We start from the raw sequence: 13,940 nt of genomic DNA, 5'->3' as shown, positions 1-13,940 counted from the left end.
TCTTCAATTGCAATCGTTTGTAACCTGTTTGGGTAATTGAACTGTCAACTTTGCCCCAGCTGACTCCCTTGGCCATTAGACATGTGTTTGCTTTATAGTAGTCAGATCTGCTGTTTTAATATGCCTTGTTAGTGCAAATAGCAATGTTTTAAAACTACCAGTAAAGATAAAAAAAAAAGTGTTACACATGAGGATAAGCTGCCAAAATAATGTGTATATAATTGAAATGATAAGCAATCTGTCACCAAATATAACATAGCACTTTAATATTTTTAACCAGAAATCTCCAGACTGACTTTCTTATGCTTCAACGGTCTTTGTTAGCCATAAATATTTTAAATTTTAATTTTCCATGTGTAGTATATTGATGTTTCATAACTTGATTTGTTCCAGAATGGTACCCTAAAGCATTCACAGTTGGATGGAGACATAATGCATTTGTGTAATTCTGAGAATTACTTATGGTTCCTTTGCTGGTTGATGTTCTTTAAACAACAACAACGACAATGGCAACAAAACCACGTTAAATATGTCCCACAAAAATGCACATCCTCTTTGGGCATACTTACCATAAACAAGTTCTAGGTTCATTTTGGCCACAGTCTGCAGCGAACTCCCTGACCAGCAGGAAATAACAGCCACCAGACGAGGATTCTTCTCAAATCACGCTTTATTGGAGCCTCTTGGTTGAAGGGAGAGCAGAAAGCAAGGGGCCCCGAACTCTGAACTGTAGCTGTTTATATAGGGAGTCTGCCTAGCAACCTTTGATACTTTTATACTTTAACTGCTTTTCTTGAGACCCACCTGCCTGAAAGAAAGCAGGGGAACATCCCTGTCAATTACAGACTACAAGGAAGTTCCCCTGCCGGTCAGGGGAAGTGTGGGCAGCTAGATCACAACAACTCACCCTGTTTTCTGGTGGAAGAACTGCAACCTTTATTATGGTATCAAGCGAGGCCTGGGCCAAATGCCATCTTGTAATGGCAGCCACTCAAATCTGCTCCCAGCAAGAGTCAACACTAAAGGCCCAAAATATCAAGAACTTTTTGGGATCACAGGTAGCTCACACTGATTCAAACTGACCAAAAGTGGCAGTTCAGACTCAGTAGAGAAGGGTAAGAACATGGTTATTATCATTCCATTGAATCGTGAGCAATAACATTAAATTAAAACGTATCACAGAAAAAGTTCTTCCTCAGCTTCGGGACAAAGCTGCTCTTTACACAGCTTTTGTGTCATTTTGGTTCATGCTAAAGTACCAGGCATTCAAGTCCCTTTATCAGCAAGTGACAAAGCTGTGATGTATGAAGCAAAGAAAATGAAATACAGCCCCAGCCCCCTTCTGTAATTTAGAACAATTACCTTCTTTTTTATGATCCTCTACAGGAAAATAAACAGGAAGTTCCTGATTTGATTACACACATTTAACTAGTCAGTGCATTCTTCAATAACAGTTAATAAAGCATAGTAGTTAGAATAGCTCGTTTATTCCTTCCACCTATTTAACATTACAGTTTATTTAGAGGGGTTTGTATAACCAAAACCTTTTCCAATTGTTATTACTCTTTGCCTAGCAGATTGTTACATAACCATACATACATACGGCATGTATGTATTCATTTGCATCTGCTTTTGCATGCTTGTATGTATACATGTATATAACTTGCATATGGGTATGCATATATTTATACAAAAAAGTTACTGAAAACATAAAAATTTTAAAATGATTTCAGATGTGTGATTAAAATGATTGTTCAAAAATATATCTATGCTATTTTTTTAAATAAAAGCAATTTCCTTGTTATTGAGATGAAGGTGCTTTTTATTTTCTAGTCATGCTCCAGTTGATAGTCCTACATCCATGCATATATATTGATCCAAGTGGACTCAGTGCATTAAATAAAAAAAAGCACAGAAAGTTGAGGGCAAATGGGGAAGAATTGGAGAAGGGATGCATGGAGGATGGATTTGATCAATATGTATTATATACATGTAGGAAATACTCCAAAAATAAAAGAAAAATAAAAAATAGGAATTTAATTTAATTTGACACTGCAGAACATGAAGCATCTTGAGCATTTTCAAGACTTGATAGATATTTAACTTTATAAATATTAATGTTGTGTATACTTTTTAACACAGTGCAATCAAAATGTGGTAATTAACAGTTGCCTGCTGAAGAACAATGGTAGAAAAATATTCAGCATCTTTGTTTGTAGATGTAATCTGCTGTCTTTTCAGAGAAGCATCTAGTATAGAGTAAAACCCTTGGAATTCATACACATCTTATATTCTCAATGGTAGGCAATTCATGCAGTATTCTTTGGCATCACATAGCACGATGGCAAACACAGTGCAAAGTCCTCATGTTGTATGTATGGTAGCAACGTTACAGTAAAATCAGTTCATGCACTGAAAGTCCGTGCTGCCGAAGGTACAACAGATTCATCATATGTTTGCAATTAATATTTCATCATTAGTCATGCAAAACATTTTACTACTGCCTATACTCAGCCATCTCCACATTACTCTACATTGGGTTTACAAACCCGGGATTTTAATGGTTTGTATTTAGACAGTGATCCAAACTGCATTCCTGGCCCTTGTAGAAAATATGTATGACAAACAAGTTTGATATGTTTTTTTGTTTCTTTGTTTGTTTTTAGATTATCAGAAATCTTTATTTGATACCCTCACCAACAGTTCTTCCATAATTCATTATGGTTTTATCATAGTATTTTTGTAATTCTTTTTATAAAAATATTTATTTATTTATTTATTTATCTATTATGTATACAATATTCTGTCTGTGTGTTTGTCTGCAGGCCAGAAGAGGGCACCAGACCTCATTACAGATGGTTGTGAGCCACCATGTAGTTGCTGGGAATTGAACTCAGGACCTTTGGTAGAGCAGGCAATGCTCTTAACCTCTGAGCCATTTCTCCAGCTCCCTACTTTTATAATTCTTAAACCTTAAGCTGTTCCCAGATTATGAACTAATAGGTTGATTACTATGTGCTTACATGAGATGAAGAATTCGCCATCAGGTATGAGAAAGTACAAACTAGAGATTAGATCTTTTAACATTGAATGTCTCTGGTGTGAAGCTATAACTACAAAATATTAGTCATGGAGGCACAGGAATGAAATTTCAGCTACACAGAAGATTGAGGCAGAAGATTGCAGGCTCAAGGTCTCCCCAGGCTACAGAGTGAATTCCTGAACATCTTAGATATTTTAGTGGAAGTTTGTAAAAGTACCATCTTCTTTAAAAAAAATAATAATAATCACTGAAAGATCCATGAACTTTGGCTCTAGCCAGGCAGTTTGAGCTGACTCAAATATTACATGGAGTAGCACCATGATCAGAAAACTACTTTTTTATATTTTGCTATACAAATAGCTTCTCAATAAAGGCAAGGGAAAACTGCTGCAAAAATTTTAAGAAACGGACTTGAGTGTTAAGCACATGCTTTGTTGGGGATGACGGAGTTCTGGTGTGGGCTTCCATGTTCAGGGCACTCATCACACATTTGTATTGACACAGGCCTTGATAATACAGCAAAGCATGGAATGATGGAGTATCTGGTGTATTTTTCAAACTTTGATTTTCCCTAAATTACAAGTGTATCTTCATAGAAGCAAAACTGATCAAATTATTTGTTCAAAAATTTAAATATTACTACAAATATGCATGTATTTGCATATACTCAGCAGTTAAAAAGCTACACTGAGTCGTATCTGCTACACACAACTTCTAAAACAAGAGCGCTCTTTCTTTACTGAGGATGTGAAAGTGATATTCTCACCAGTAGACCCTTCATGGTAATGTACTGTTAGCAGTATTTACCTACGCTTGCAAAAATATGTTCCAGACTATTAGGTACTATTTAAAGAACAATTATTTTAAACAGTATTAAATAGTATACGCTATCTCTTCAGCCATGACGACTTATACACAAAGTCCAGCAAGCACTGGATTCCTCACAATATAATGAAATTAATGATAATTTAAATATTCATACCAATATCTTTGAGAAAAGCCAGGTTCACTCTTTTAAACAGCTCAAATATTAGAAAGATAATATCTGGTACTAACAGATAATGTAAATTGCCCATTTTCAAAGACTTTCCTAAGAACTTTAATGAGCATATTTTCTCCACAACTTGTGATGCAGCTGCCTGGAACCACCTTCAAGAACACTGGTGTTCCCTTGTGCTACTCAAGAGCAGAGATAAGACTTAGGCAGGAGAAGCTCTCATTAAAATTTCATATCACTACTCTAGCTCATGGAACCTGCATAATACCTTCTTACCAATGAATTATGCATGTCAGTGTCTATATGCACCCTATTTCATGTTTAGTTTTGAAGCTTATTTATAGCTGGTTCCCATAAACTCATTATGTTGTAAATATATTAAAAGAAGTACACACTGTCCCTGCTCGAAACTGTCTTATGGAGATTCAACTTTAGATGCATTAATATGTAACCAAATTCACCAACATCTTTCAACCAAAAGGGGAAGATATTCAGAGACACAAGATGAGAATCAATTGAATTCCCTAGTATGTACAGTATTCTGATGCTGCAAATTAAAACATCAGAATATGGACTTAGTTTATGAGAACAAAGTCTCATAAACTATGGAAATATTGACTGTTTACATATAATTAGATCAAGACATCACATTTACAGTCTTAAATATGCTTGATTTTATTTGCCACAAATACTTCCAGAAAATAGAAAAGTACATTTTAAATGCTGAAAATATAATATGGCAAAAAAAATTAGAGCCAGACTGAGAGAATTTAAAATAAAATTTACTCGTGACAAAGTTCTCTTTCTGCTTATGTATTCTTTTGTCTCACTAAGATTCTGAAATGTTCAGCTGGGAAGAGCAAACCCACAGTACACTATGTTCAGCTACATGATGGAAAGACTCACACACTCAGCATGAGAGTCTCTACAGGACGTGATAGATAATATGAAACTTCCTAGCAAAGACTGAGCATGGGGAATCAAGTCCTGTAAAAACAGTTGCAAGCTTTCACCAGCCCTCTCCCTGTGCAGTCACACATAGTATATTCTTTGTGGCTCCAGCATCAAGTGATGATGATGTGTGTGCAGTATCGCCTACAGAGAAGTCCGTTTGAGACCTAATGTCCCAGATTTCAACTGTGGGCATTGTAGGCATGCATCTTTATGTAGGATGTACTAAAACCCCACAGTTCCACATGGAAAGCTCACGATCCGTACAAAATGCATTTCCGGGCAATGCAGTGTGCAACAGTACTCTCAGTTCCAGAGATCTTAGCAACCCTTCTCAAGTCCGAGTTCCCAGAAGCCAGCCAAGGTCTAGCCTTCTATGTAGGTCTATTTATATTTCTCTCTTTTGTATAAATGCTACAATAGGTAATGATTTGTTCCTATTTATATACACTTTGCCATATTCCAATCATCATTATCTTAATAACACAAATTTTATTCAAACATGACATTAGATTGGGCTGCATAGTAGCTCAGCCTTATACAGAATTCTCACTAATGGGGATTCAAAATGTACTTAATCATGGATGTAAAATTCATTAAAATAGCTAGAAGGTGATGAGATTTTACTTTTAATTCTAACATGATTATTTTAGACAGGTTCTCAGATATCCAAGGGTGGTTCACACTTTCTAAACAGACAAGAATGATCCTGCACTCCAGACCCACTTGCCTTTACCTCCCAGGTGCAGTTGTACTGATTTTTTTAATGATGGGTTATATAACAGCCAAAGCTGCAAAATTCACCCTTTTGTGTACACCCTATTACTTCAAATACTTATGAGTGTCTGTTCGCAATATGTCTGCTACTTTTCGGTTGGGAAATTTTCCAAGGCAAGTATGTAGCAAGTATTGTGGAAGGGAAAGGCAATAAGGAAGATTCACTAGGAATAAAAAATCTCAAAGCTACTATGTAATCTGCAATTCTGAATTTCTACATTTTTTATAGTGTTTTCGCTTGTCGTCTATAAATCCGTCCTCAATTTGGTGGAAAAGTAAGTTAAAATCCTGGTTCTATTTTCACTTGACACATTTATTTGGCACTGGCCCTTTAGCCACCATCTTCCACTTCGGGACTGAGTTTAGACAATAGGCAAGGGAGCCTGTTTTGTTCTTGGTTTCTGTTTTATTAATGTGTCCCAAATTTAAACTCAGAGCAGTGTTTCTCAGCAAAGAATAAAGTCCAGTTTGCCAAAAGGATTAGAAAATCTCACTGGAGTTGCATAGTTCTTAGCAAACTCCTGAGATTCTCTGTGATCTCTTCCATTGAGTTATGCTATCCTGAAACGGGGATTTCCAAACCTCCAGCCCACAGAATTTCCTTTATACTTAGAATTGCCTCACAGTCTCAAGAGGCTCAGCGGTGTAGAAGTATTATAAAGCTGGACCATTGAAAGTAACACAATCTCTGCCTTTCTTTTTATTTGAGCCAAGTAGACTAGACCTTAGGACAGTGGGTAGATATTCTACTACACTGGGAAATCGATGCCATTTGGCAGTGTTATCTTCATAATGGTAATGAATCAAAAACTGGGAATGATATACATGCAGTGATTTCCTTGTGTGGTTAATTTCCAGTTCTCCACTAGCAACAGAACCTTTAAACCCTCTTTTTGGGGGAGGGGTTGAGACAAGGTTTCTCTGTGTAACTGCCCTAGCTGTCCTTGAACTAGCTCTTGTAGACAAGGTTGTCCTTGGACTCACATAGATCCACCTGTTTCTGCCTCCCGAGTGCTAGGATTAAAGGCATGTGCCACCACCAACTGGCTACCCTTTACCCCTCTTAAAGTGAAAAAAATTGTCTCCACGTTCTATTTTCCTGTGAGTACAGAGGTTCCAATAAATGTCTGGCTGCCACGTTCTGTTTGGGGAATGTCTTTAGGAGACAAATCATTGGAAACATTGTTGGTGTTTATAGTCAATGTCACTCCCAACTCCATGTTTTGATCTTCTCTAGTTGGCTCATTGTCCTTGGATTCTGTTCCTATTTGCTGGGTCTTACACAGTAAGTTATAAGACCTCTTAGGATAGTAACACTGTCTCTGCTCCCCTTCATATAAATTCAGACTACCCTGAAATTTGTATGCTCTTGGTGGGAAGATAGGGGGAGAGAAGTGGGAATAATTATTACTGTCTGTAATTTGTTACCATCATTACATTAAACTCAGTGAGAGAGAGTTGCATTCGCTCATGAAACATTCTACTTTTAACGTAACATTTTATTAATTCTTCAAAAATTTCATATATGCATACAATGTATTTAATAGTAATCATCTCTATTACCTCCTGCCAGTTCTCATCAGGATCCACCAACCTTTCTCTCAGCTTCATGTCCTCTTTTATCATTATCATCATCATCTCTACCACCATCATCTTTTCATCATCATCATCATCAACAACAACAGCAGCAGCAGCTGTGGTGGCAGTGGCGGCAGCAGCAGCAATAACCTCTGAATCCAATTAGTACTGATCATGTGAAAACTGGATTTTTGACCATCCAGCGGCACATAAACAAGCAATGAGTAACCATATTACCACGAAAATGTGAGCCATCTTCCTTCCTCAGCCCTCAACTGCTTTTAAACCCTCTACTTGAAGAGGCCAGGTTTTGGTAGCTTTTCAACTGTTCAGTATATAGGTACTTAGATGATTTATTGATATCCTTAAATGAAATATAAATAGGGTGATAGTTGATCATATATGCCGTGGAAGTCCAAATAACTTGTATGTATTTAATATTTAATATAGCATCCATGCTTTTAAATGCTCATAGAAGATAATGCAGGGTGAATTTGCCTCAGAGGAAGGATACAAACAAGTTGGCAGGTAGAGAATGTCAAGGTTGTTGTATTCTACAGACCAGCAAAACCTACATCCCCTTTGCGTTCCTGCAGCAGTATATGGAAATTTCTGGGAAATATAAGATATTAGTTCTCACCAAATTCTTAATGGGTTACCCAAGTCCTGCTGAATGCAAATGTCAGTTTGGAATTTAGGGAACAGAAGTCAAGACTCAGCATGTTTACTGAAACTCCAGGCTGCTTGCCAATAGACACTTAGATGAGAAGGCCAAGACTCTGAGGGCCTGAGGCAGACAGCAGGTAAGTGAAGAAACAAGAAATGGGAAGTGTTTAAAGTAGGTTCATCATGGAAACTGAGCTGAAATGGAATGTTTGAGGTGCCCATTCACAGAAATCACTTTATAATTATTACTCATTATTATATTGATTATCAATGATATTTCTACTTAAAATTTGTTTTAGACTAGACTAACACATGAACTTAAATGTGTTGACTAAGATTTATTTTATTTATTTGAAAAAATAGTAAAAATTTGCCTCTGAAAGTCTTTACAGCTTATAAAATTGCAAAAGGGAGATAAATAGTTTCAATATTTTCACACACTAGAAGAGTCACTTTTAACCGAAGCATATTTTAGTCACTTTTGCTATATATTGCAGAATCATATATACTACAAAAAGATTTCAACTTGAATAGGGCAATAATCAAATATTGTGTAGATTTAGGAAGCTGTAAGAATAAAGCTCATGTTTGTATTGCATTGTGCCAGACTGATACTGAAATCTTTTGCTTTTCTCAAATGCCTCCTTTCCCAAAAAGAACTCTGTTATCCTGTATTATAGTCATATAAATGATGTGGTATTTTCATGTGTGTCTAGAGTGAATCAGAAAGAAAATTCTTCTGTCTGTCTCGCTGGACTTAGGCAGAGAGCACAGTGTGACTGCTTCAAAGATCCCAGTACCCCTGATGATCTGACAGGGGACCGACATTCAAGAAGTTTGGTGGTGTTTCTTCGAGAAATGCTGTGGATCTGAATAGAGTTTGATGAGGAACAAAATTTTAAATTGTTAATGTGAAATAAACAAAACACCCATTGATAGTTATATGCTTGCCTAGTAAGTTTTTGTGTCTTGAGAAATAAGTTACTTTCTTATTCCTGAAAAGTATCTTTTTCTCTTTTGTTTAAGGGAACTGAAGAGGAAGGCAGTATTCATGCCCTTATGTGGTAAAACTTAAGAATCACTTTTCTCATACCCTAACATGATTCAACTTCTATATACACTCCAGTGAAAAATGAAAGACAGTGAAGATATTCAGCATGCCTTTGCTTCTTGCTCATACATGACCTGTGTAGACTGAATGAGAATGGCCACCATAGCTCATATGTTTGAATGCTTGGTCATCAGGAAGTGGCACTACTTTGGAGGGATTGGGAGAGGTATAGCTTTTAATGAAGTAGGTCTTGCCGTGTTGGAGAAGTGTCACTGGGGTTGCCAGGCCCAGTGCCTCTATCTTTTCTTGCTGCCTATGATCCGAATGTAGAACTCTTAGTTAGTTTTCCAGCACCATGTGTCCCTGCATGTTGCCATCCTCCCCCACCATGAGGACAATGAACTAAACCTCTGAAACTGTAAGCAAACCCCAACTAAACACTTTCCTTTGTAAGAGTTGCTGTAGTCATGGTGTCTCTGCACAACAACAGAATATTGACTGAGACAGCCAGCAAAGTTAGAAATATAAACAGAAAGAAGACATAGATATTTTCCCAATGGTGTTAAGATGTTTTTATTTATTTATTGTGTTAATTTCATTTTTTTATATATTTTGATTATGCTTTACTTCTTCTACTACTACTCCCAGAAACTCCCCATCTCTTTATCCTTTCAACTTTTAAAATTCCTCCCTCCCTTTTTCCCTCTCTCCCTTCTTTTCTCTTTCTCATTTTCTCCCTAAAAAACACAAGACAACAACAACAATAACAACAACAATGAAATCAACCAAACAAGTAAAAAAACAGAACAATTGCCGCCCCTCCAGGTTCAGGGATCTATGCAGAATACGAGGCAGAAAGACTGTAGGAAATAGTGGATGACTCTAGTGAAACAGTTTCTTCCAGGTAAAACAGGCCGGCTGCACAGATGAACCCACAGGAACCATAGCAGTATGCACAGGACCTGCACAGGTCCAAGCCAGACAAAGTACCAGCACCAAAGATGGGATGTGGACATACAGGCACACCATCATCTACCTCCTATTTGCAATTGAGAGCTCTGGAAAGAGGAAGTCTGTTTTCTCCAATGGACTGTCTCTAAGTTTTAATAAGTTTATCTAAGATCTACTCAGTTGTGAATGTCTTCTCCCCTTTCAGTCTAACATCCTTCTATACGTCAGTTTCTTTGTGATACATATAGGCTATGATTTAATTTTCACACATTTGATGTACCATTCCTTTGTTCATCTCATCTAGGATTTAGTTTCCATGAGGATTAGAAAAGTTATTATTTTTATATAGATGTGTTTTTCAGAATACTATTTTATGTATTATAAATTTTGAAATTCTGTCAAATTAATAAGCTTAAAAATAAATCAAGTAAAATGATACATTCATTTTGCAATGACATGGCTATACAAATATCTATATGTAAACTTCTTTGCTTAAATTTTTAACAGACTGGTGTTCAATCTTCAGTTAAGACTGTTTTATTCTTTATTCCCATGAACCATTTTATTTTCATCCTTTACTTATTGTACTGACTGTATCTTTCTATGAATGACAGAAAGTTTATTATTGTGTCTTATAAGTAAAATCTATTACTATTCAGTCATTATTTACTCAAACTTTGGGATTACAAGATTTTAAAATTAGAAAATTTTCCTCTAATCTCTTAGGAAAATAGTTTTTCAATGTTTATTAGATGGAATCACGAAGCACCTAGAATATAAATTGTTCCTAGAGGCAATGTACAGCTTTCGTAAGATAACATTTTTATTAAAATATAATTAAATTTCCCTCCATTCCTTTTCTTTTGCTCACTGCTTCCACTCCTGGTTTTGTCCTCTCCAATTGTTTTATATGTGTGTTCATATATATATGCACATTATATATATGTATATATACATATATATGAATGTATGAATTACACAAATATACACACAATATATATAGAAACAACCTACTGGATCCATTCAGTGTTGCATTTTAACTTTTAAACTTTTCAAAATTTGTTCTTTGGAAATTTCATATAAATGTGTTTTAATAATGTTCACACCCACTTCTAAATGTTCAAAAATCTATCTTCCTTATCCAGCTACCCAAATTTGACTCCTCTTTCAAAACTTAATCTCAGCTTGTTCTGCTTTAAACTGATGGATATATGGCCTTCCTTGAACAATCAACCCATCAAGGGCTATCCTCTCTCTCTTTTTTCTTTAAGAACTGATTCTCTTTCTTCCGGTAACTAGCATTTGCCTCTAGCTCCTTACCTCCATTCCCCACATATGGAATGGGAATGCTATAAATTTATATGCACAACTGCCCTGGTGTGTCCAGAAAACACCGCTTCCCTGCATTTATTCAGAGGCTATGATTCTTAACTCTTACACTCTATCTGCCCCTATAATCCCTAAGCATTAGGAGAAGGGGGATATGATATGGGTGTCCCATTTAAGACTCTTATTATTTGTGTCTTTAAAGGTAATGAGTTTCCATGCTATTTACCATATTACTGAAACAAGTGTCTTTGATGAGGGTTGATGAATGCACTAATCTGTGGATAGTCAATAGAAGCCCGCTTAATACTTTGTTCACTTAGCAGAATAATAATAGTAGGTTAACGCCTAGAATCTATGGCCGATCTATAAGCAACTTATTGGCCCAAAGAATAATACCAGCTATAGTTTTCAACCACTGACAAAGATGCCACACACTTGAGTCATTTCACATGGAAAACTCAGGCTGATACTGGCCTGGGCTCAACGGTTCACCTAGATTAGCTAGATTTTGTGTTGGGAGACACTATGAATGCTACCAGAAAAAGAAAGAATCATCTACCTTGATTAACCATAAACAATGCCAGAATAAACAATAACTATCCCGTCAAGACATGCTCAGTATTGCAATAGCCACAAATGTCTTGACAGAGACCAACCACTTTCTTACTGGATTCAATGCCCACTTCAAAGTGTATGTGTAGGGGGTTGTTTGTATGTTACCCATCACTGCCTTTTTCCCAGTATCATAAAAGTTATTTCAGAATGCCAAGCTTTTATTATTGTGACCTCTTTATCTATACTTTCTAAAGTTTTTAAAATTTCTTTTGTAGTTTGGAGAGGCTGTAGAAAACTGGAACTGTTCTTCCTTGACTTCTAATTCCTGGCCTTTAATCATAATTTCTGAAAAAAAAATTAATGAATCCCATTGGAAGAACTAGAAAATAAGTGCAGCCTCGTTCTAGCTATGAGTCTCCCTATAACTGGAGTTTGTCACCATAGCCCAAATGGAGCTCTTAATAATAATTTAAGAATGTTGGAAACATGGAACAGTTTATAAAGTGTTTGTATTTTAAGCATAAAGACCTGAGTTACATCCTCAGTTTACTCTCCCCCCCCTCTCTCATACACACACACACACACACACACACACACACACACACACATCCCTGGGAATGGTAGCCTGGGTTTGTAATCCCAGCACTGGGTACGCAGAGATTCAAATATCCTAGGTTTCACTCGCTAACCAAACTAGCCTACTCAGCAACTTCCAAGCAATGGCGATAACATTTCCTAAAAAATGGGGTACAAGCCTTTTAAATGATGCCCAAGGTTGTCCTTTATCCTCTATAAATGTATATGCCTGCATTCTACATACACATACACACACTGACATACATATATTAAATTAATTTTAGTATTTGGAGCTAGAGAAGTGACTCAGTCATTAAGAGTATACACTTCTCTTGTAGAATATTGGATTTGGATACCTGTCATTTTAGTAATCCATGGGTCTGATGGCTCTGGACCCTTGCACTCATGTTTCCATGCTCAACATGCAAACACAAAATTAAAAATCAAAACACTTTTTAAAGAATTGTAATTTTCAGCTTATTATTTTTTTCCTGTTATTTTCGTACTTCTCATCACATGGTTATTATGCCAAATACATGTCCAGAACTTTGTCATTTTTAAATATTTATTATGTTTAAATTTAATGATGTGTGTATAACTGTGTCTCTGCGTGAATGTGGTCCCATGAGTGTCCGTGCCCAGAAAAGGTCAGAAGATTGTTTCAGATATCCTGAAACTACAGTTTTGAGTTGTCTAATGTGGATACTGGGAACTGAACTCGGATTTTCAGTAAGACCATTAAGTGCTCTAATTTGATAAATCATCTTTCCTGCTCCTACCATTGTCAATTTTATAAAAAAGATTAAAAACTTATACTTTTTAGGATGGTTGATACCAAAACATAAAAGAAAAAAATAACCATGTGTTAAGTCATGAAGCATATAGGGAACCATTTACATACATGCATAATAGAATCCATAACCAGTTGAATAGAAAGCTTTCAAAAGTATGTGTTGGTTGCAGTTGAGTCCATAAACTTAGAATATCATACAATCTAGAAACAATAATAACAAAATAAAACAAAACAAACAAGCAACACCAAAATGCATATATCCGATTTGGAGATATTAGATTTTCCAGTACTAGTATCAAAAGAGGCATTCATTCCAACTCATCCCTCTGTAAGAACAATTTCAGGCTCATGCTTTTAAAAAGTTGCTATGATACACAGGGAATTGAATGATTAATGCTGAATCAATACCACTCCAAAGAGTCTACCTGATTTATCTTGCAGTCAACTTGGGAAAACCATTTTGATGTTATGACTCAGCAGTTGTCAGGATGTAAAGCTCTCACAAAATTATTTGAAGGCTGGGCTACACTTGCTGACTCTGCAAAAGCATCTTAAGGAGAAAATGTGAGGTGGAGTTTGCCCTAGGATATGATATGTCTCAAGTGCAACAGAGGGATTCTCTCTCTCTCTCTCTCTCTCTCTCTCTCTCTCTCTCTCTCTCTCTCTTTCTCTC

This window comes from Alexandromys fortis, unplaced genomic scaffold (genome assembly GCF_014885135.2).
Source record: "Alexandromys fortis isolate MF-2015 unplaced genomic scaffold, M_Fortis_MF-2015_v1.1 scaffold_31, whole genome shotgun sequence".
NCBI lineage: Eukaryota > Metazoa > Chordata > Mammalia > Rodentia > Cricetidae > Alexandromys > Alexandromys fortis.
This window is presented reverse-complemented; position numbering follows the sequence as displayed.